This window comes from Tamandua tetradactyla, chromosome 3 (assembly GCF_023851605.1).
Source record: "Tamandua tetradactyla isolate mTamTet1 chromosome 3, mTamTet1.pri, whole genome shotgun sequence".
Lineage (NCBI taxonomy): Eukaryota > Metazoa > Chordata > Mammalia > Pilosa > Myrmecophagidae > Tamandua > Tamandua tetradactyla.
In genome coordinates this window covers 40319143-40341450 of record NC_135329.1, presented here as the reverse complement: position 1 = coordinate 40341450, position 22308 = coordinate 40319143, and the positions used below count along the sequence as shown (strand labels likewise).

The window sequence follows — 22308 nt, the reverse complement described above, 5'->3', positions numbered from 1 at the left end:
CCTCTTTATGATAATAGTATAAAGAAAGAGCGACAACATGCTTTTGCCTGGAACTCCTAAACAGTCACCAAATGGTCAGTGTTGACCTTAATCAATGGCGACTGCCCTCGCCCACCCCCCCACCCTGTGCTGTGCATTTGTTCCTGCAGAATTAATTAACAGAAATTTGCATAATATTAAGTCCCTAGGCAATTTGAATATGAAGATCTAGCTAGAAAAATTAGCAGCAAAGACAAAATAAGCCAGAATTCCTTAGAAAAGCAACAGGAAAATTTTACAAAATGCTTTCCGTTTAAGTCAGAGTTAACATGGCCATTTAAGTCCATCAGCTCAGCAAAGCTGTAAATGCTTTGCTGTTCTTCTTTGAAAAAAAAAAAAAAAGGATCTACAATAAGCACTTTCATCTGAGGAAAAAACCCATGTTGGTTAAGTTTGTGTAGCCCTTCCCAAGTTACTTTAAATTTTGTACATTGTTCCACATACAATAGTTAGGGTGTGTTCACCGCTCATGCATCTCCACAAAGTTTCTCATGAAGGCTACCAGCTTCTGAATGTCTTCCACTGTGACAGTCTTACACAGAGAGGCCCAGATGGCCCCACAGACTTTGGCTCTTTCGAGGAGATCATATTGGGTTCAAGAGCTTTATAGAGAATTCATTTCTCTAAAGCATCATCTCTTTTGGTGTTGCCCCAGCAGAATGGAATATTCACCTTACTTCTGTTCTCGAGCTCCACTGGACATAAACAAAATACTTGAGGATTGTCAATACTATTGTAAATCACTTGGGATTTGATGGAGCTGAGCTTCTCCATGGCTGCTGCAATGACGTTGTTCTTAATCTACTCCAGGGCCAAGCCCATGAAGCAGATGCTGGAGCACCAAGGCCTGTCATACAAGGAGTTGTTCCCAGCTTGCACTTTTTAGTCTAGGACTGACTCTTGGAGAAACAAGCCCAGCAGGTCACTGCAGATGATTACCATAGTGACCCCTTGCAGCCAAAATCACACCAAACTTGGAAACTTCACCTGGTTTGGACCAGAAGTTTGAGAACATATCGCAAACCAATTTTGCTCCTTTTGCATCAGGTACAAAATCACACTCCACTCTGTGCACAGTCTCATTGGCACAGTAATACACATAGGAGGAGTCTGGGCTGAGGTTCCAGGTGCTTGGATCTGGAATTTGTGCATAACTCCCAATTTTAGGGTAGACAGTATTCACAGTTGCAAATTTCTTGGCTTCTTCTCCAGCCTTAGCTGACCAAGCTCCTGTAACCACATAGTCTGCACAACTACCTGCTTTCAGGTCAATCAGCTTTTAAAGGACAGCACTGAACTTGTCAGACCCACTGCCTTGCACAAAAATTATCTTGTAGTTGTCTGGCATGATTAACAATTCCTGCACAATATTTTCCATGGAGTTAATAAACAGCAAAATCTGATGGCCTGTGGCTCATTTCAAGAACACTAATCCCAACTCCTTTGTAATCTAATAATTCTTTCTGTATCTTTAACAATACCTGGCCTCTCCTGGAGGCATGATGGTGCCTGGCGTGGGCTGAGAGTTAGACCAGGAGGATGGATTGTGAGGACAGAGCACAGCTCCAAACACTGGTGGAGCAAGTCACAGCTGCAGGGTTTATTTTATGCCTTTCTTCTAAGCATTGCAAAACACTCCTTTTCTCTCTGTAAGGGATGAATCTTCACTTTCTGTTCTTTGATCCACTGAGGTCCTTCTCCCTTCCCCAGGAGGGCCTCTCTTCTTGGCCCTGGAGGTCCTTCCTCTGGTCCCCTCGTGGTGTGTGGAGCCTGTGCAGTCCCGGCCCACACAGTCCCTAGCTCAACAGAGAGAGCACTGAAGCCACACCTAGAGGCCTTCTCGCTACCAGGTTGGGGTCTTGTAGTTCACCTGGATAACATGTAGGAGAGCAGAAACTCTAGCAACTTTCTTAGTACACATACTAAATTTAGTTCCAAGAGAAAGTATTAAGTGTAACTAGAGGGTACATGGATGGTTCAAATGCCAGAGACCCAGCTTCAATTCCCAGCCGATGCAACACCATCCCCCACCCCACCCCACCCAAAAATAGAAGCATAATTAGAGTCTTTGATTTTTTTTTTTTAACTTAACTGTCAGAAAACTCTAAATATGCTAAGTCCATAGAAAGTAACAGAAGAGTAAGGAGGTAGAGAGTGCGGAGGGCCTGTGTTAGAAAGCGCCTCATGGGCAGAGATGTAGAGACCTGACTGATGGGAGGTAATGGGCCCTGTGAAGATCTTGAGACAGAGTTACTGAGGCAGAAGGAACCCCAAGTGCAAAGGCTACGAGGAGGGAGCAATGTTGGCCTGCTGTGGAATAGCAAGAAAGTCAAAATGCCTGGAAAAGAGTGACAGAAAGAGGAGAATGGGGGAAAATAAATACAGAGGGGTTGACTGGTTTCCAGTTGTTTGGTCAAACACGGGCCTAGATGTTGTCTTGAAGATGTTTGTGGATGTGATTTAAGTCAAGTGGGCCTTCTCCAAAAGGTTTGTGGTGATTCGAAGCTGTAGGCACCCCAGGAAAGATCATGTTCTTTAAGCTAATCCGTTCCTGCGGGTGTGGACCTAGTGTGGGGGGGACCTTTTGATTAGGTTATTTCATTCAAGGTGAACCCCATGTGGACCTTAATCCTATGGCTGGAGTCCTAGATGAGAGATGACGTTCAGAGAAGTACACAGAGAAAGACAGAGAAGCTGAGAGAGAGAAGCCAGAGAGGGGACCCAGAAAACAGGGAGAAACCACAGAAACAGAGAGGAAGCCAGAAGCTGGAAGCAACGAAACATGGAAGAGAAGAGAGAGACCAGCAGGCGTTGCAATGTGCCTGGCCGTGTGATAGAAGAGCTGACGGTCGCTGGAGGTTGGTCTTCAGGGAGAAGGTGTCATCCCCTTGATGCCTTGGTTTGGACATTTTAGCCTCTCAGAACTGTAAACTTGTAAGTTAATACATCCTCATTGTGAAAACCCAGTCCATTTCTGGTACATTGCATTTCATCAACTTTAGCAAACTAAAACACAATTGAAGGTCTTAAGTGCAATGCCATCCTGCCCAGAGTTGCCAGGAATGAGTGGGTTATTTTTTGGATAGGCTTACTTCATAAACAGTAATATATTTTGGAAATTTCTTTTTAGAGGGTTTATTCTTTTTCAAACTTTCATATATGTGTATTTTAAATTTTGCATAATTGTGAGTACATTTTATAAATTTTATACATGAATGGAAAAATTTTTTTTAGAAGTTTTCTAAAATATAATTCTGGAAAATATTAATTTTTTTCTAAAACCCCCAAATCATAGTGCCTGACAGGAAAATACTACTTTTTTTTGTAAGCTGTATATCTGGAGTCACATTTCATTCTTTTTCCATGTGAATACCCCCTTATTGCAGCACTGTTTGCTGAATTTTTAGTTGTTTGGTTTTTCATTTGTTTGGGAAGTGCATGGGCTGGGAATCAAACCAGGGTCTCCCACATGGCAGGTGAGAATTCTGTCACTGAACTACCCTTGTACCTCCTGAAAATATTACTTTTTAAGGGTGAATGACTCTAAAAAGTTTTAAGTTTGTGGAAATAGAAAGTTGGAGTGTAATAATTTAATCTCTACCAACTATATTGCAAATTAATCCTTGATTTTATAAAATAACTTTTTATAAAGCATGTAGCAATTGACTTGGAAGTTAGCTTTAAAACAGCAGAGTAATACCGTCAGCAAGGGGTGACAAGGACTTTTGTCTAAGTAGTCATTATAATTTGACACCTAGAGAAATTCTTTATGACTCAAATAAGTGTTCATGTATTCATTTTTACACTTTGCTGCAAGAAATATTGTTGTCGATGCACATTAACTTCTTCATTATCTACGTGAAAAAAAATTTTCCTGCTCTCTTTAGTCACAAGTGCCCTGAATCTTTTGGCTAGCTAGCTAGGACTCTGACATATGACTTAGAAACTGAAGGCTTAATACTTTAAACATTCTTTCTGGCCATTTTTGGCTTTGGTAGCAAAGTTTGAAAAATTATACTGGAAAGTAACTGTAATGGTGAACTTCATGTGTCAGCTTGGCCAGGTTATGGTGCCCAGTTATTTGGTCAAGCAAGCACTGGCCTGATTGTTACTGTGAAGATATTTTATGGACTTAAATCATTAATAATTTGAGTGCACCATGGCTGATTCCATCTACAATTAACTGAGGAGATTCCCTTCAACAATGAGTGAAGTCTCATACAAGCAGTTGAAAACTTTAAAAGGAGAAGTGATGATTTCAGCAGTCAGAAGAGAAAATTTCCTTCTCCACTGCAGCCAGCCAGCTTCTCCTGGGGAATTCATCAAAACTGTTGGTTCTGGGGTGGGCCACAGTGGCTCAGCAGGCAAGAATGCTTGCCTGCCATGCCAGAGGACCCTGGTTCGATTCCCGGTGCCTGCCCAAGTAAAACAAACAAACAATAAAACTGTTGGTTCTGGTTTGGTAAAGCTGCTGGAATGGAATGTACTGGAAATGAGTTGGCTTTTACAATGGGGATTTATTAACTTACGATTTACAGTTCTTAGGCCATAAAAACATCCAACTCAACAACAAAAAGACAGACAACCCAAATACAAAATGGGCAAAAGAAATGAACAGACACTTCTCAGAAGAGGAAATACAAAAGGCTAAAGGGCACATGAAAAGATGCTCAACTTCCCTGGCTATTGGGAAATGCAAATAAAAAACACAAAGAGGTATCATCTCTACCCACCAGAATGGCCATTGTCAATAAAACAGCAAATGACAAGTGTTGGAGAGGATGTGGACAAAGAGGCACACTTTTCCACTGTTGGTGGGAATGTCAAATGGTACAATGGCTATGGAAGGCAGTTTGGCGGTTCCTCAGGAAGCTAAGTATAGAATTGCCATATGATCTGGCAATACCATTGCTAGGTATCTACTCAGAGGACATGAGGGCAAGGACACAACTGGACATTTGCACACCAATGTTTATAGCAGCATTATTTACAATTGCCAAGAGATGGAAACATCCCAAATGTCCATCAACAGCAAGTGGCTAAACAAGCTGTGGTATATACATATGATGGAATATTATGCAACTATAAGACAGAATAAGGTTATGAAGTATGTAGCAACATGGATGGACCTTAAGGACATTATACTGAGTGAAATTAGCTAGAAACAAAAGGACAAATACTGTATGATCTCACTGATATGAACTAACATTAGTGAATGAACTTGGAGAATTTCAGTTAAGAACAGAGACGATCAGGAGATAGAAATAGGGTAGATATTGGGTAATTGGAGCTGAAGGAATACAGATTGTGTAACAGGACTGATTGTACAAATTCAGAAACAGCACAGTACTACCTAACTGTAATACAATAATGTTAGTACACTGAATGAAGCTGAATGTGAGAATGATAGAGGGAGGAGGGCTGGGGGCACACACAAAAAATGTCCAACTCAAGGCATAAACAAGATGATACCTGGACTCTGAAGATGGCTGCAGGCATCCTGGCCACATTTGTCACATGGGCACCTGGCCAGTGCCTGCTGATCCTTCTCTTCCAGGTGTCACTGCTTTCAGCTTTTGGCTTTAGTGGCTTCCTCTCTGTTTTCTGTGGGTCCTCTCTTAGCTTCTCTAGGGCATTTCTCATAGCTTGTCTCAGATTTATCTCTTCACTTCTGTATGTGTTTTATCCTTTTATAAAGGACTCCAGTAGAAGGATTAAGACCCCCTCGAATGAAGTGGGTCACATCTCAATTGAAATACCCTAATCAAAAGGTCCCTCTGATAGGTCTGAACCACAGGGATGGATTAAAAGAACATGGCTTTTTTTCTGGGGGTACGTAGTGTTTCCAGCTGATGAAGTTCCCTATCCCAGAGTATTTAGACTTGCTCACCCCCACAGTCACATAAGCCAATTCCTATTAAAAACAAATCTCATAATATTTACATTATATATGTAATCTCCTGCCACTTCTGTTTCCTTCATTAGTTCTTTTTGCCCTGGAGTAAGGCAATAACTTATTCCTAAGAAGCTGCAACTATGACATAATATTCAATGACAACAAGTACAGAAAAATACAAGAAAACACATTAAAAAAACTCAACAAAGTAGTGCAACCTTATAAAGAATGGTTAAATGGAATCATCATGAAAGATCAGAGTATAAAACTGATTACACAGGTTTCTAAAAAACATTTTAAGTAGAACACACTTTGTCCCCTCCTCATCTGTCTCCTTTAGTACACAATGCGTTTATTGAAATCTAATTTGTTAGATTCAAAGTTCATTTAAAAAAATCTCATGAGGGCGGGACATGGTGGTTCAGGCAAGGATGCTTTCCTGCCATGCCAGAGGACCCAGGTTTGATTCCTGGTGCCTGCCCATGTAAAAAAAAAAAAAAAAATTAAAAAAATTAAAAAAAAATAAAAATCTCATGAGCTATTAGCGCCTTTTTGGACCTCAGAAACAGAGTTCAGTTCATAATGCTCCTCAGATAAAAACCCAATATGATCCCAGGTTGTTATTGTAAGCCTCCTCTCTTTATTTTATCCTTCACGTCCATCTCCACTTTCACTCTTCTTTCTCTACCCCTCCTCCGCTGATGTGTTTGATACCAGTCTCTGGATATTACATACCACGGACAAAAGTATAGAGTTGTTTGGTGTGTGTTCAATTTACACAAACAACAATGACTATAGACTTTGTTCTTTTCTTACTACATTCTTACTAAGTTCACTGAAAATAAAAAAGAGTTTTCTCTTTTGCTGTGTGTTTGTCTATTTCATGGCTTCTGACCATACCGTGTTCCACAGAATATGTAAGCGATTTTTGTTCTACCTGGAGCTGCCCCATCTTTTGTTTGGAGAAGTTCTGTGTAAAGCTTCTTGCCTCCCCAAGGTGGAAATCAGAAAGGAGTTATCATCTTACCCCACAGTCAAATGCAGGCATTGCCTGGGCTCTGCCACACAGATGCAAGTGCTCAAGTCATGAATTTTTGGGTGGGTGAGTGAGGAAGGAGTCCCTGCATTCACCTTCTAGTGACCCGGGCATAGTCGAGTTTTGCTTGTTGAATCCCAAGAGTCCCTGGGTGAAGGCTGGGTGCCCTTCACACCAGAGAGCTTTAGAATGGCTGTGCAAAGCCCTGTTGTTTCGGCTGCATGAGACCAGGTCTGAACTCTGGTCGTTTTGGAGATCCTGTGAACTACTCCAGTGGCTGGATAAATCAACTCTGCTTAAACCAGACAGACTGGTAAGAACGCTGAGTCATCCAATACGTGAAGTCCCCAATTCTTGTCAGTCCTTTATGGAAAGACTTTAGAGGCTTCTAGCTGAGTGCCAGAACACAATGCTTTAATAAACATAGTCATATGAACCAGAGTGAGGATTTCACTGGGGAACCTACCCAGGAGTGGGATTATTGAACCTTGGATTGTATGCATACTTAATTATAGTAAGTGATGCCAGATTGTATTTCTGCAGGGCGGTGGCAGGTTACCCTGAGGTCAGCAGACGCCCTCCTGACATTCACCCACAACCTCACCAACACCTGGTTTTACGAAACCTTAAAACATTTTCCCATCAGATGGGAAAGGAACATCTCTTGCTTTAATGTGCATTTCTCTGACAATTTGTGGGATTGAGAATCTCTTTTTATATTTGTTGATTACTCACTTCTGTGTCCTGCTAATTCAGCTTCTCTGTACATTTTTTTCTTTGGAATTTTATGTTAATTTTTAGAGTTCTTTGTAGATTTTAATATTACTTCAGCTTATTTTGGAGGTTTTATACTTATTGTACCACATGCTTGTTAAAATTATTTATAATGGGAATCTTTTAATGAATAGCAATCCTTAACTTGAATGTTGAATCCATTATTTTTTCCTTATGGTTTGATATTTAGGAATTAATCTTTAACATTTTAACAAATAAAACATTAATATTTGTTAAGAATGGTATATCATATATCAGCATTATAATATCCTGTTTTATTGCCAAATAATATCATAAAAGGAAATAAGACTTAAACTCTACATCTAATCATGTTCTTCTAATATGTATAGTTGCATAAGCCTATATTTCAATAAATAGATTGAGGATGTGATATGTGCTATAACAAACAATTACAGGGAGCTTGATAGTTTATAACAAGGGAAACTGCATGAAAAACCCAATGAATTTGCAACAGACTTAAAGGAAGTGAAAAAGAATTATGCCCGGATGTAAAGGAAGTATTGCATTAAAAGAAGAATCATTTTATCATATTTAGGGACATAAGATGAACATTTAAAAAACCAAAATTTAAACCTTAAATTTCATCAGAATATATACATTGGCAACCAATGGTCTTTTATTAAACAACAGAAGCAGCAATTTTAAGTGAAACCGTAGCCTATTAGACTAGATTTCCTTGGGCTTTTCACTTCAAAACCCCTCTCTCCTTTTAAACTAAACTAATTTTTGCTTTATTGGAGAAAGATATTAAGAAAATAATCAAAATTTGATGCTAAGCATGACCATCAAACCTAAGCAATAATAGGTGACATTGACTTAGGATATCCTAAGTGAAATAAAAATTGTCCGTGAGACATTAAACACAATAAACACCATAAGGCTTAAAAATATCTTCATGAATCACATAGAACACAGAGAATATTCTGTGAAAGGCAAAGGGCAGTTAATTCAGAAGTTCTTCCAATCCCTGTGTGGTAAACTCAGTTTTTAGACTCAGAATTAAGTATTTTAATAAAATTTAAGTGACGTATAAACTATTGCCAACAGTGTGCGACTTCAAAATAATTTTTGCACATTTATAAATTTTATGACTGTCATTTATCATAGTCTGACTAAGCATTTGGCATGTATACTTGTTAGGAGTTATCATGTAGATTTCTAGATCCAGAATGTAATGTACCCAAAATTCTAATATTTACACATTTACTTCACTCACTATAAAACCTGCATTCCTGTACAGAGAGTTTACAAAGAAATCTTTGGAGCTATAATCCCTCTCACTAAATCAAAAACTTGGGTGTGTGTGTGTATGTTCCCTGACCTTTGTAGCTACTAAGTAGCTTAGAGACAGGTGAAATCTGCATCCATTTGTTCCTCTGCGAATTTGATGTTCACCTTTTCAATACATTCTTAAAATGTTTTCCTTCTGCCCCCGTGGTGTACTTTGAAAATGCTCTAAAACGCCGAGCATTACTTTTATAATCTGGCTTACAAATACAATCTAAGAGAAATATTTTAATGTATAGAAAATATACATTATGTCCATCACTAAAATTTCAGTACCGTATGCTCATTTAAATGTATTGCATATTCTTGGGTTTTAAACACTTGGCTCATCTGGTGCCTATATAACATTGCATAAAGGTTGTTAAATTTACAAAAAATGCTTTTTCCTTTAGACAGATCTCCTGGGAATTATGAAGTCAAGAATCAGTTTCCATTTCTGCCTAACAAGAATTTTCTAATAGCTCTTGCTATTTAGAAAATGTTATGTGATTTTGTGATTAAAATGATAACTTTGTCTTTTTTTTTCTTGTTGAATATTATGTTTTACTTTTTTAAAACTTTTTTATTAATAAAAAATTAACAAACAAAACATTTAGATATCATTCCATTCTACATATACAATCAGTAATTCTTAATATCATCACATAGTTGCATATTCATCATTTCTTAGTACATTTGCATCGATTTAGAAAAAGAAATAAAAAGACAAGAGAAAAAAAGAAATAAAATGATAATAGAGAAAAAAAAGACTATACATACCATACCCCTTGCTTTCATTTACCACTATTTCAAACTGAATTTATTTTAGCATTTGTTCCCCCTATTATTTATTTTTATTCCATATGTTCTACTCTTCTTAAATGGAATTCTTTTTTTTTTACATGGGCAGGCACCGGGAATCGAACCCGGGTCCTCTGGCATGGCAGGCAAGCATTCTTGCCTGCTGAGCCACTATGGCCTGCCCACAACTTTGTCTTTTTTAATGCTATGATGACTTCTGCTCTAAAATCACTATTCCTTTGCATATATCATGACATCACTGTATGTTTTTACAACAATCACCTCACTGAGTGGGAACGGATACTCTATAGTAATCTAGAAATAAACTTATATGAAATATTAGCATGAATGGTAATAAGTGGCAAATATGGCTTATATACATCTTCATAAGGGCAACAAAGTTTTGGAAACTCCTGACAAGGCAGGATCATATACAACAACAAGTAAATATTCAGTTATACAGATGTAACTGCAACAGGACTATTATAAAATGAAAGTACTTCAGGTTTTATGTGGAAATGTGATTTAGTAATTTCCATTTGTTTTCTTTTTATATATTTTTTTCTGCTGTTCTGTTTCTCAGTTCCTCATCGTTCTAGGGATTTTTATAAATGATATCACTGATTTCCCAGACTGTGTTCTGTACCCAAGATGCTTTTTTTCCTTGCATCTTGCTTGTCACAGATTACCCTCTGTATATACTGAGCCATAGAAGAACAGAACAGATAAGTGTTTATTGTCTTTCTTTGTATGTGTGTGAAAGTGACTTTGGAGAATTTGGGCTACTCAAGTCAGACAAAAAGCTCTTTCTCCTTTCTAGACCTCGAATCTGAATTTCCTCACTGCTTCCTCTATTCTAGCTGGATTGTATTCAAGGAACAAATTAGAAAAATCCTAGTGTCCTCTGCTGATTAAGGAGGCCATTGCAGTGGAGAAAAGTACATTTATTTGTTACTTTCTTATACTTTTTCATTAACAATCAGAGTGTTTTTCTTTTGCTGTTGCCTTGTTGCATTCTTTTAAGTAAGGAGGTCAAATTTTAGGAGCTGAGTGATTTATAACTGAAGTAATGGAACTCATTCCTTGACTCTTGACATTTAAGAAGGAATGGTCCTCTCTCACTCTCTGTCTAGCTACTAATCATTTATTTGGTTTGATTCAAATCCCCTTCTCCCTATGTGTATGTTTAATATATACAGAGATTCAGATTCCAGGAAGGGTAATGAAAAATGATTGATATTAAAGGTCATATTCAATCAATAATTGAGTACCTACTTTTTGTTAGAGGGACAGAGATATGAGTAAGACAGAGTTGCTGCTGTACAGAGCCCAGAGTCAAGTGGAGAAGGCAAGATTAAAAACTAGCAGTAGAGGTATGTATAGGTTGTCATTAAGATAGTCCCCTGAATTAGGGACAAGGTAGTGGCTATGAGCATCCAGGGAAGACTTCCTGGAGGAGGTGATATTAGGCCAGGTGAAGAAAGGAAGATAGGGCCATGCACGCAGACTTGTTGCTGGCAGGGACAAAGGCATGGAAGCAGGAAAGAGCATGGCAGGTTTGGGGAAGTGCATATAGCTTAATAGGGCTGGACTGGGGACCTTTCTGTGTGTTCTATGGAGAGTGTAGCCAGGTGAACTGGAGAAGTAGGTAGAGACAGAGTAACAAGGGGCGCTGAAGACCATGCCATGACAATAGACTCATCAATGACAGAGCCAGGCATGGTTTGTTTTCAGTATGATCAGATTTTAGAAAAATCATGTGCCCATTGGTGGAAGGTAGATTAGGAGGGGGGATGGAGTTAAGGAAGCATGCTTTCAGTGCTATAAATGAACACACAAAAGATAAAATTTGGGAACACCTCATGATAGGCATGATCATGCCCTAAGTCAGATATGGCCTCCTGATCCTGAACTACTTAAAGTACATATTGGATAACATTGTTTTATTGAGATTGAATGATCATAATTTGAGGAATTGTTGAAATATGAAGAATTGTGCAAAAGAGCTGGGGAAGTTCAAAGAAAGCCTGTGATCAAAGTTGGAGGGTCTCATCTTGAGTAGAGGGGTGGTAGGTTTTCTGCCTTTTGTTTCAGGTCTTGGGCCTGGAGAGGGTAGTCATGAAAGAAGGGTGCCACGCATTTTTCCATATAAGTGGGTTCAGAAGGAAGTGAGGGATTCAGTGAGCTCGGTCTAGGGAAAAAAGTGGAAGATTTGGTTACCATGATATCATGAGAAACAGGGTTAGGCAACAGGGACTTTTTAACTGCTCAAGATCCAAAGAGCTTGTGTGTTTGCCCACAGGGGCAGCAAATAAGTGAAAACTGGGGAGACTGTGCTCCAAACAGAGATGAGACTTGTGAGCTCAGTATGACCCAGCAACCTTGACCTCACAATCCCTTGCATCCTCATTTCTAATGTTTTAGTTTTCCACTTTCTTGCAGGCACCCATATTCAAATCATGTCCAGTACCTTGTCAACATCTAAAATCTTCACCTCTGAAATGGTGATTTCAGTTATCTCTCTTTTCACCATCACCAGCTTCTTTGCCCAGGAACCCCCAATGCAATGCCTTCCAATTTCACTGGAGTCTCCACCCCACCGAAGCCATAATTTCTCATTATCCACAGGCCTCTCCAGTCTTTCCTTCAGTGCTGGTCAGCACAGAGTGTGGTCAATCCATATAATTTCCATGTTTCTCAAACTCTCAACTACCTTACTTCTCTCTTCTTCCATCTTACTTGACTGATAAAATCCATACATCCAACCACCATCAGCTTTCTCTCTGTGTACTTCCAAGAACCTGATTATCCCTGGAGAAAAATTACCCAATAATACTTATATTAAAGTCATTATTACAAACACCAAGAGGGTACCTACTTTCGCCTTTCCTCTCTCTGAGAATAATATTTTATGCCTTCTCCTTTTTTTTCTCAAACATTTACTTAGCAACCACTTCCTCAGTCTCCTTGTATATTTTATTTAGAGAACAAGACTGCCTTTATCATCTTAACACCAGCCTTACAACACCTCTGCAGAGACAGCCATTCTTTTTTTTCTCCTATTGCCTTTGAGTTCTCCTTGCTCCTCTTACGAAAGTCTGGTTTCTATACTTTGCTCTTGGTTTGCTCCCCTGTTACACTTCTCAATGAGTGTAACTCTTCTCTGAGAAGGCTCTTCCCTATTTGTTTTCAACCACAGCCTCCTTTTTGTTCCCCTTTACAGCATTTACCACAATTTGTAATTATTCGACTTTAAAATATAATGATCCATTTTAGTTAGTTATTAAAAAACACCTAAGTATTAATAAAAATTGATCACCATCACCGTATTAATCAATTTATTATTTGCTTTTTTGCCAGACTGCCCTACTAAACTCCAAGTTCCCTGAGAACAGAAATCATTTCTGTCATATTTGTTATTGAACTTCCAGTGCTTTTCTTGGGTTGGTGTACTTGGTATAATATAGGTTTAGTACATATCACAGAGACTCAAATCAACAGTAATTCAATTTAGAAATGTATTTCCCTTTCGTGTAAAGGCATAGATATATGCGGCCCGTAGCTCAGCTTTATGAGGTTACAACAGAAACCAAGCTCTTTCTGTCTTCCTGCTTTGCCACCCTAGGGTATGACATGACATTCACATTCTAAAATTGGGATGGAAAAAGAGAGAAAGAAGGGCAGACCTGGAAGTTTTGCTGTTTCACTTTATTAAAAGCATACTTTTATTGAGATATATCCACACACATAGTCCACCCATATTATACAATCAGTGGCTCACAATATCATCACACAGTTGTGCGTTCTTCACCATGATTGTTTTTAGAACATTTGCGTCACTCCAGAAAAAGAAATAAAAAGGAGAAAAAAGAACTCACACCCCCCATATCCCTTACCTCTCCCTCTCAATGACCCACAGTATTTCAATCTACCCAGTTTTTACCATTGATCACCCCTATTATTTATTTTTTTATCCTTTTTTTTTTTTTTCACTCATCTGTCCATACCCTGGATAAAAGGATCATCAGACACAAGGTTTTCACAATCACACAGTCATATTATAAAAGCTATATAGTTATATCGTCGTCTTCAAGAATCAAGGCTACTGGAACACAGTTCAGCAGTTTCAGGTACTTCCCTCTAGCCACTCCACTACACCATAAACTAAAAAGTGATATCTATATAATGCATAAGAATAGCCTCCAGGATAACCCCTCAACTCTAATTGAAATCTCTTAGCCACTGAGACTTTATTTTGTGTCATTTCTGTCTCCCCCGTTTTGGTCAAGAAGGCTTGCTTATTCCCATGATTCGGGGTCCTGCCTCATCCCGGGAGTCTTGTCCCACGTTGCCAGGGAGAGTCACACCCCTGGGATTCATGTCCCACGTAGTGGGGGGAGGGCAGTGAATTCACCTGCCAAGTTGGCTTAGAGAGACAGACTACATCTGAGCAACAAAAGAGGTTCTCTGGGGGTGACTCTTTTTAATTTTTAATCCATGAAGGGGATCAATTATGTTTTCTTAAAAAGTATTTTTGTTGATAAAACAACGTACAAACATTCTTAACATACAACATTTCATACATGGTATACAGTCAGTGGCTCACAATATCTTTACACAGTTGTGATTTCATCATCATGATAATTTTCTTGAATATTTGTATCACTCCAGAAAAAAGAAATAAAAAAGAAAAAACTCATACATACCATACCCTTCACCCTTCTCTCTTATTGACCACTAGTATTTCCATCTGCCCCATTTATTTTAATCTTTGTCTCCCCTATTATTTGCTTATTTTTATCCATACTTTTTGCTCATCTGTCCATACCATAGATAAAAGGAGCATCAGACACAAGGTTTTCACATTCACACAGTCACATTGTAAAAGCTATGTCATTATACATTCATCTTCAAGAAATATGGCTACTGGAACACAGCTCTACAGTTTCAGGTACTTCCTTCTAGCTGCTCCAATACACCTTAAACTAAAAAGGGGATATCTATATAATGCATAAGAATAATCGCCAGGATAACCTCTTGACTCTGTTTGAAATCTCTCAGCCATTGACACTTTATTTTTTCTCATTTCTCTCTTCCCCCTTTTGGCCAAGAAGATTTTCTCAATCCCTTCATGCTGGGTCCTGGCTCATCCCAGGATTTCTGTCCCATATTGCCAGGGAGATTCACAACCCTGGGAGTCATGTCCCACGTAGGGGTTGGGGAGGGCAGTGAGTTCACTTGCCATGTCAGCTTAGGGAGAGAGGCCACATCTGAGCAACAAAAGAGGTTCTCTGGGACTGACTCTTAGGCCTAATTTTAAGTAGGTGTAGTCTCTCCTTTGCAGGAATAAGTTTCATAGGGGCGAGCTCCAAGATTGAGGGCTTGGCTTGTTGATTTGGTTGTTCCTACTGCTTGTGAGAATATCAGAAATTCTCCAAATGGGAAAATTGAATATTTCCCCCTTTCTCCCCATACCCCCAAGAGGACTTTGAAAATACTACTTTACTCACTGTCCAAATCACTGCGGGATTTATCGGGTAGCACACTAACCTGGATAAACCAACAAAGTCTCATGTTGGATGACTCTTATGCATGCCTCACTTTTTTTTTCTTTTTTGCATGCCTCACTTTTTTGTGTCACTTTTGATTGCAAATTATTGGGCAAGAACTTAGTGACATGACTCCATTCAGCTATAAGAAAAGTTGGACCACAGCAAATTAAACATTCCATTACTATGGAAGAGAGGGAGACGAGGTATTAGGAAAAAACTGTCAGATTTTTCACAACAAATACTTAATGCATGTTTTTTGACTAAATTCGTAAATAAATGCATAAAGCTTCAAGGATAGAATAATAGGTGAGAGCTTTCAAGTTGGGAGGAAAGCAGAAGTAGGCTATGAATCCAGGGCCTACTTGATGGGACCTAGGCAAGGGAAAGTCTTCCTGAGATTTCCTGCTCTAATTGTCAGCAGTAGTTGTTGCTGTTTTTGTTCAAATTAGGATACAGAGTACCCAGTTTCACTCCATTCTGACTTCACAGCTAAGGGAACTTCAAGCAACAAAAACAGCTAGCATTCAACAACTATCTTAATGCTTTTTCAAAGGTTGGGTTGTGACCCAGCATTAGTGGGTCAGGAAATCAATTTGCTGGGATACAACCAGCTAATAAAGTTGAAAGAGAATACAGTAAAGAATATGAGTTTATCACATGAAGTAAGGGTGAATATTTCACACTAAACCACATATATCCTCGCCTGCCATGCTGGAGACCTGGGTTCATTTCCCAGTGCCTGCCCATGCAAAAAAAAAAAACAAAGCAAAACAAAAACCACACATATATCATATATACATGTGCGTGTGTGTGTGTGTGTGTATGTGTGTATGCGCCCTGGGCTGAAATGTATTGTGTATTTCTTACTATGAGTTATAAAAACAAATTTAAAAGTATAAATGGCAATACTGACTGGAAGCAAGATTATGAGGTTTTGGTTTATGCATTACCCCTTCCATGTCTGCCAGTCCCTCCTCCTTCTCTTCTATTAGTGAAATATTGGACAACTACGAATCCAGAATCTTTTGGTTATTCATTCTTTCTAGCTAGAAAAAATGGAAGCAAATATATTTAACGTAAGACAAATACAGTTAAGATGACCAAAATAACCATAAAGGCAGCTCTGTGAACTCAGAAAAGCAAACCTTTGCTTGATAATGCCAACGTTTGACCTCCTTTCCACTATTCATTGCCTCACTCCAGGTTATCCTAATTTCTAAAAATTTTTAATATATTTTAGCCTTTGGATTTATTTTGTTACATGAAGGCTTGATGTAAATGTACATATTTCCTGGTACCTCATCTAATTTTTGATGCGTTCAAGATGAGTTTTTTTTGTTTTGTTTTGGTCCTAGTTAAAACAACTCTAATCCAGCTCTAATCCATTTTCTAAACTGTGCCATTTCTGGAATTGGATTCCCACTGAAAAACACATGTATAGAGTAAAATACCTTTTAAAATCTCTGCTGGCTCTTAAATGATATGATTCAGACTGTGGCTCTGTGTTTTCTCCAAGATCTAGCTATAATTATCAAAATCACAAATCTGAGGTCTATAAAGTACTCTGCTATGTCCAATACCACCATCTGCTGGTGCCTATAAAATATTACAATTTTTGACCAAATGCGAAGAATATATTCAGGGCATTGAATTAGAATTAGGGAAATATCAAAACATTTTAAATTGCACTTTAGCAATTCTAAAATAAATTGGGGCATGCAATATATTTGAAAAAACCTTTTAAATGGATTTATATTATTTAATTGCACACTCAATAATTAATTATTGTTAATCAAGTACTTAAATTAAAATTGTTAGAAATTATATTAATTTAGCAACAGCTTGAAATGCATTTTTATTCTTGAAAGTAATGCACACTATGGGATGAGTTAAATAATATAATTTGTATATATTTGTGTTAGTAATATAACATACTATGGGCCCATTTTAATTTGTGTCTACTATGGTATAAGATATGTATTCAATTTTGGTTAATTGAATGTCACTATAATGAATGAGCATTAATCTAAGTGGATTCCTCTGATCATTAGCAGCTTTAAAAAGCCTGTTGGAAATATTCCAAATGTCATCACAGAATTATCAAAGACAGGCAAGAAAAGTCACATGATACATTTACAATATAAAAAACTTCCTACTCGAGAGGAAAGTTATATGGATATTAATATCTACCTACCATAAAATTATTACTGAGGAAGAGATGACTTCTAGATTTTACATCTATTTCAGTGTCACTTTTTTATTGAGGTCTTCCTTGATCACCTTATTTAAAATTGCACCCCATGCTCCTTCCCTGATTTGTTTTTCACAGCACAGATTGCCATCTGATGCAATGTTTGTGTGGACTGTGACGTTCAATGTCTTGTTCCACCAGCAAGAACATGAGTTCTGTGAGTGCAGGTTTTTGTTGGTCTGAACACCAGATTACTTTTAGTGCCTTGAAGAGTAGCTGCACATAGTAAGTGTTCAGAAACCATTTGTCAAACAAATGAATATGGGTTTTGGAAGGCATGCTTTTATGTCATTGTATTCTTTGGGGCTGGAGAAGGACTGTTAAGGCCAACTTAGTCCCACAGCCACCTTCTTTATTGTCTTCCCCAAGTCATGGGGTCTTCCTTTCACTGTCATCCTTGCCACCAGCAGTAGATTTTTTCCATAATGCTGATAACCTCTTACCAGCAAAGGCTGACACCCACAGATGGCCTAATCCACATACAAGCTGATGTTTTTTTTTTTTTTTTTTTTTTTTTTTTTTTTTAAAGGAAAGACAGAGAGAAGGAAGGAAGGATAGAAGGAAGGAAGAGAGGAAGAAAGGGAAACATCTTTTAAACATTTTCTTGTTTTATTGTATTTTTGTTTCTCCGTTTTCGTTACATGGGCTGGGGCCGGGAATCGAACCGAGGTCCTCCGGCATAGCAGGCAAGCACTTTGCCCGCTGAGCCACCGCGGCCCCAAGCTGATGTTTTTAATCTATATTAGGCCAACATCTTTCTCTTTAAAATCTTAAATCATGTTTAAGACTAAGTAAGCCAATCTAACCATTGGTATGTTTCTGAAGCATCCTCACCTCTTGGGGAAAATGTTTACATGGTGCAATCAACCTTTAGTTTAAAAAGCATGTTGCAAATTCTGGAAGATGCAAGCAGTTGTAAGAGTTAGAGATTGATAAAACAACATGGCCCAAGAAAGCTGGGTTGTACTCTTTTGGTTTTTTAAAAACTGAGGCTGAATGTTATTGGTAAAAATACCTGAGTGGTATTGGTGGATGAGAGAGGTCTTAGGAGTTGGAGATGTGGGTGTTGCCTGCTCTTAGCTGTGTGAACTGGAGTCAGTCACTGTGGACCTCTGTTTCCTAATTTGTACAAGTGAGTTGTACTAAACAATTTTTAAAATTTTCTTTTTCTGGGATTCTGCAAAATCTCTAGATAGATAAGTAGATTTTGCAAAATGTCATTGTTGTTACATGTGCATAGTTATTTTGTCTTACAAAAAGCATAGAACTTTATGTAGTATTTTGGGTAGTCTAACTGGTATCATACAGGTAACTATTTCAGCACTGAATTTTGCTGCTGGGAAAATCTAGTGAACAAGTCAGCTTTCTTCTTGGTTGATAAGAATGAATGAGCATTAAGCTATAATCAAGTAACTTCCAACACATACGGTAGTTCCTAGGACTGCCATGTGAAATACCAGGAGCATTATGGATTATTCCAAGTTAAAACACAAGCTAATATACCAAGCAGATGTTTTTCTGTATGCTTGTGTGGGTATGATGTTGTTGAAAATTAGATTGCTTGACAGAGTAATGTACCAAACAATGAACTAAATTGAAATTCTGGAGAGAAGTAAGAATAATTCATATTCTAGATCTTTTTATATATGCTAACATAGTTAATACTGCATTCTTATGTCACATTTTCCATTGTTTTGTAAGAGTTTATAAAACTTCATTTGTAGTTTTCAAAAATAAATTTACATATACCAATTCTGTTCTGCCATTAAGACTTCATGGGTTTTAGAATTTGTTTTGGGAAGAAATTGGCTTCTGTTTTAGGTAGATTGTAGTAATTCACATACATGGCTTTATATTACATACATTGTTTATGGAAGGTGAAAACTTTTATTGTTCTGTATTCATACATATTTATTGCAATTCTAAAGTTTGTGTCATTGCACAATAAGCATTTTGTGTCAAGATGGGGCACAAATAGTTGGATTTTAAAAAGTGTGCTTTCCAAGCAAAACCACAAGGAACGCTTTAGACAGATAAAAAAATCAGACAAACAATAAGAGAAGCTGTTTATCGGATAGGGGTCAGAAGTACCCCAGAGCTGAAGTAATTTTGTGAGCAAATTTAAGAACATTATTTTTCATAGGCAGAGTTGGCAGCATGGATTCCTTGGGTAAATCATTAAGGGTTTTTAATTTGCAAATTAACTCCTACAACACACTCCCACCATTCATTCACATTTTCTTTGCCTTAAGGAAAACAAGCACTTCTTTTAATTAAAAGTAGAGGGTCTTTTAATTAAAAACTATTTTGCACCTGAGACAACAAACAAAAAAATCCCTGTAATTTAGGCACTCTAGAGCAGGGCTTAGCACATTTTTTTCTGCAAAGGTCAGATAGTAAATATTTTAGGCTTCGTGGACAACATATTGTCACTGTCACATATACTTTGTTTATATAATACCTTAAAAATATAAAACCACCTTTGGCTTAAGAACCATAGAAAAACAGACTATCTAGATAACACATTATTTTACACTCATTACCAGAGACAGGTTTCCATTATTTTTCTAAAATAGATGTCCTGCAAATGAGGTTAATTGCCCAAAATGTGGGCCATTATAAACACCTAATTGGAACATCGAGAATGTCTTAAAAATTCATCCTTAAAAAAATTCATTCTTAAAAATTCATCTAAAAATGTTTTTTTGTTACCTTTTTAAATTTTATAGTATAACATATATTCAAAGAAAAGAAATAAAAAAGCAATAATTTTCAAAGCACCCTTCAAAAAGTGGTTATGGGACAGATCCCAGAGTTTGTCATGGGCTACCATGCAATCCTCTCAGATTTTTCCCTCTAGCTGCTCCAGAATATAGGAGGCTAGAGGGCTTAAATACTTTTTTATCATCACAATTGACTTTCTTGTCCTTCTTTTTTTGTCCATAACATATATACAAAAAAGCCATAATTTTCCAAGCACAGCACCACAATTAATTGTAGAACATATTGCAGACTTTGGTAATTTGGGTTGCAATTTCACAATTTTAGGTTTTTACTTCTAGCTGCTCTAAAATACTGACTAAAGAGATATCATTTTAATGATTCAACGTTCATATTCATTTAAGTCCTATCTTCTATGTATAATTCCACCATCATCTTTGATCTTCCCATATCTCTCATTGGGGCTGTTTTTGGCAATTCTAAATTTGTGATACTGGAAGGGTCTGTCAAAACCAGTGGGATGTGGGAGAGGACTCCCAATGTTTTTTATTATATGGGTTTTTTGGAATTTTTAATGATTTCATGATCATACATTATACAGAATTAGGATCTTCAATGACCAAATAATCCCTTGCAATGCTTTTTATATTATTTGCACAAAAGTCTATGCTTTATCTTTGATTGATAAACATTTTGAAGCAAGAAGCAAAAATTCCAGAAAAATGGTCCATGTTATATATCAAAGGCAAAAAGGTCTTCAACCATCTCTTCTTCCCTTCTTTCCATTCTACCAAAAGGGAAAGTCTGCATAATGAGTCATATTTGCTTACGGGGAAGTTATGGGATAACAGGTGACAAGCTGGATAACTTTCAATGAATTGGAATCTCGAATGTCTTTAAGTAGTTATTCAAAGCATAATATTGTGAATTCAGGAGAATATTAATTCATTCAACTATTGATCTGAAATATATCTGCCAATAGTATTGTACTGGTAGTAGATGATCAAAGGTAGTACAGAGTTTAAAGAAATAAGACTTATTCACTGCTCTTTAGGAGAGTCAAGACTCACTCACCTGTAATGATTAAACATTAATTTAAGATATTAGGTCATAAGAATGAAAGAAGCATTGCTATGGATAGTGTAAAAAAAATGTGGTAAAAGATTCACACTTGTGAATCAGAAAGTCTTTGGTCTGTATTCCAGGTATTTATCATGTGTGTCCCTGAAAATTTTAAATAACCTATAAAGGCCTCCATTTTCTCAAGTATGATATGGCGGTAATAATAGTCCCTACAGTATAGACAATTAAACGAGATAATGCAGGCACTGGGATTAGGAAAATGCTCGTCTATTAATAATGGGCTGATAAATGTAGATGACGTTTCAAAAGAGCCAAAATGGTATTTAGAAATATTGTTGTACATTACGTACTAAAAAGACAGGGAAAAAAACATTTTTTTTTTAGTACTCGGTTTTCAACAATAAACTGGTTTCCCATCACTCTCAGAAGGGGACCAATTGAATGAACTCTTTTTTTAAAAACACATTTCAGTGGTTTCAATCCTTTGTAATTAATATCCTTATTGACCCTCACATTGTCCCATCTTTGGCCAGGGGGAGCCTCTTTAGCTTGGTTCCTGCTTACTTTTGATGTGCCTTTTAGCTCCTTGCTATCAACAATGTTGAGATGCTTCTGGTTTATCTTATACATTTTTTTGCCCCAAAGTTAGAATTAGTCATTTCTACAGCAAGCCTTTATTTCTGTTAATGGGAAATGTTTTTTCAAGACCTCAGCGCAGTCCACAAAGATGCCCATTGCTATTGTTTCTAGACCTTTCTATGTACAGGGCTAGGAAATGTATACACATAAATATTTAAAATGTCTTGTGAATTCATGATGATGTTTCCTACTCAAACTAGGGTTTTACTTAACCTAATACATACATATA

General features: G+C 37.4%; 1 pseudogene; it reads right to left on the bottom strand.

The window, feature by feature from the left end:
- Positions 1-499: 499 nt before the first annotated feature.
- On the bottom strand, positions 500-15407 carry LOC143675541 (phosphoserine aminotransferase pseudogene; annotated as a pseudogene).
- Between the last annotated feature and the right edge of the window lie 6901 nt (positions 15408-22308).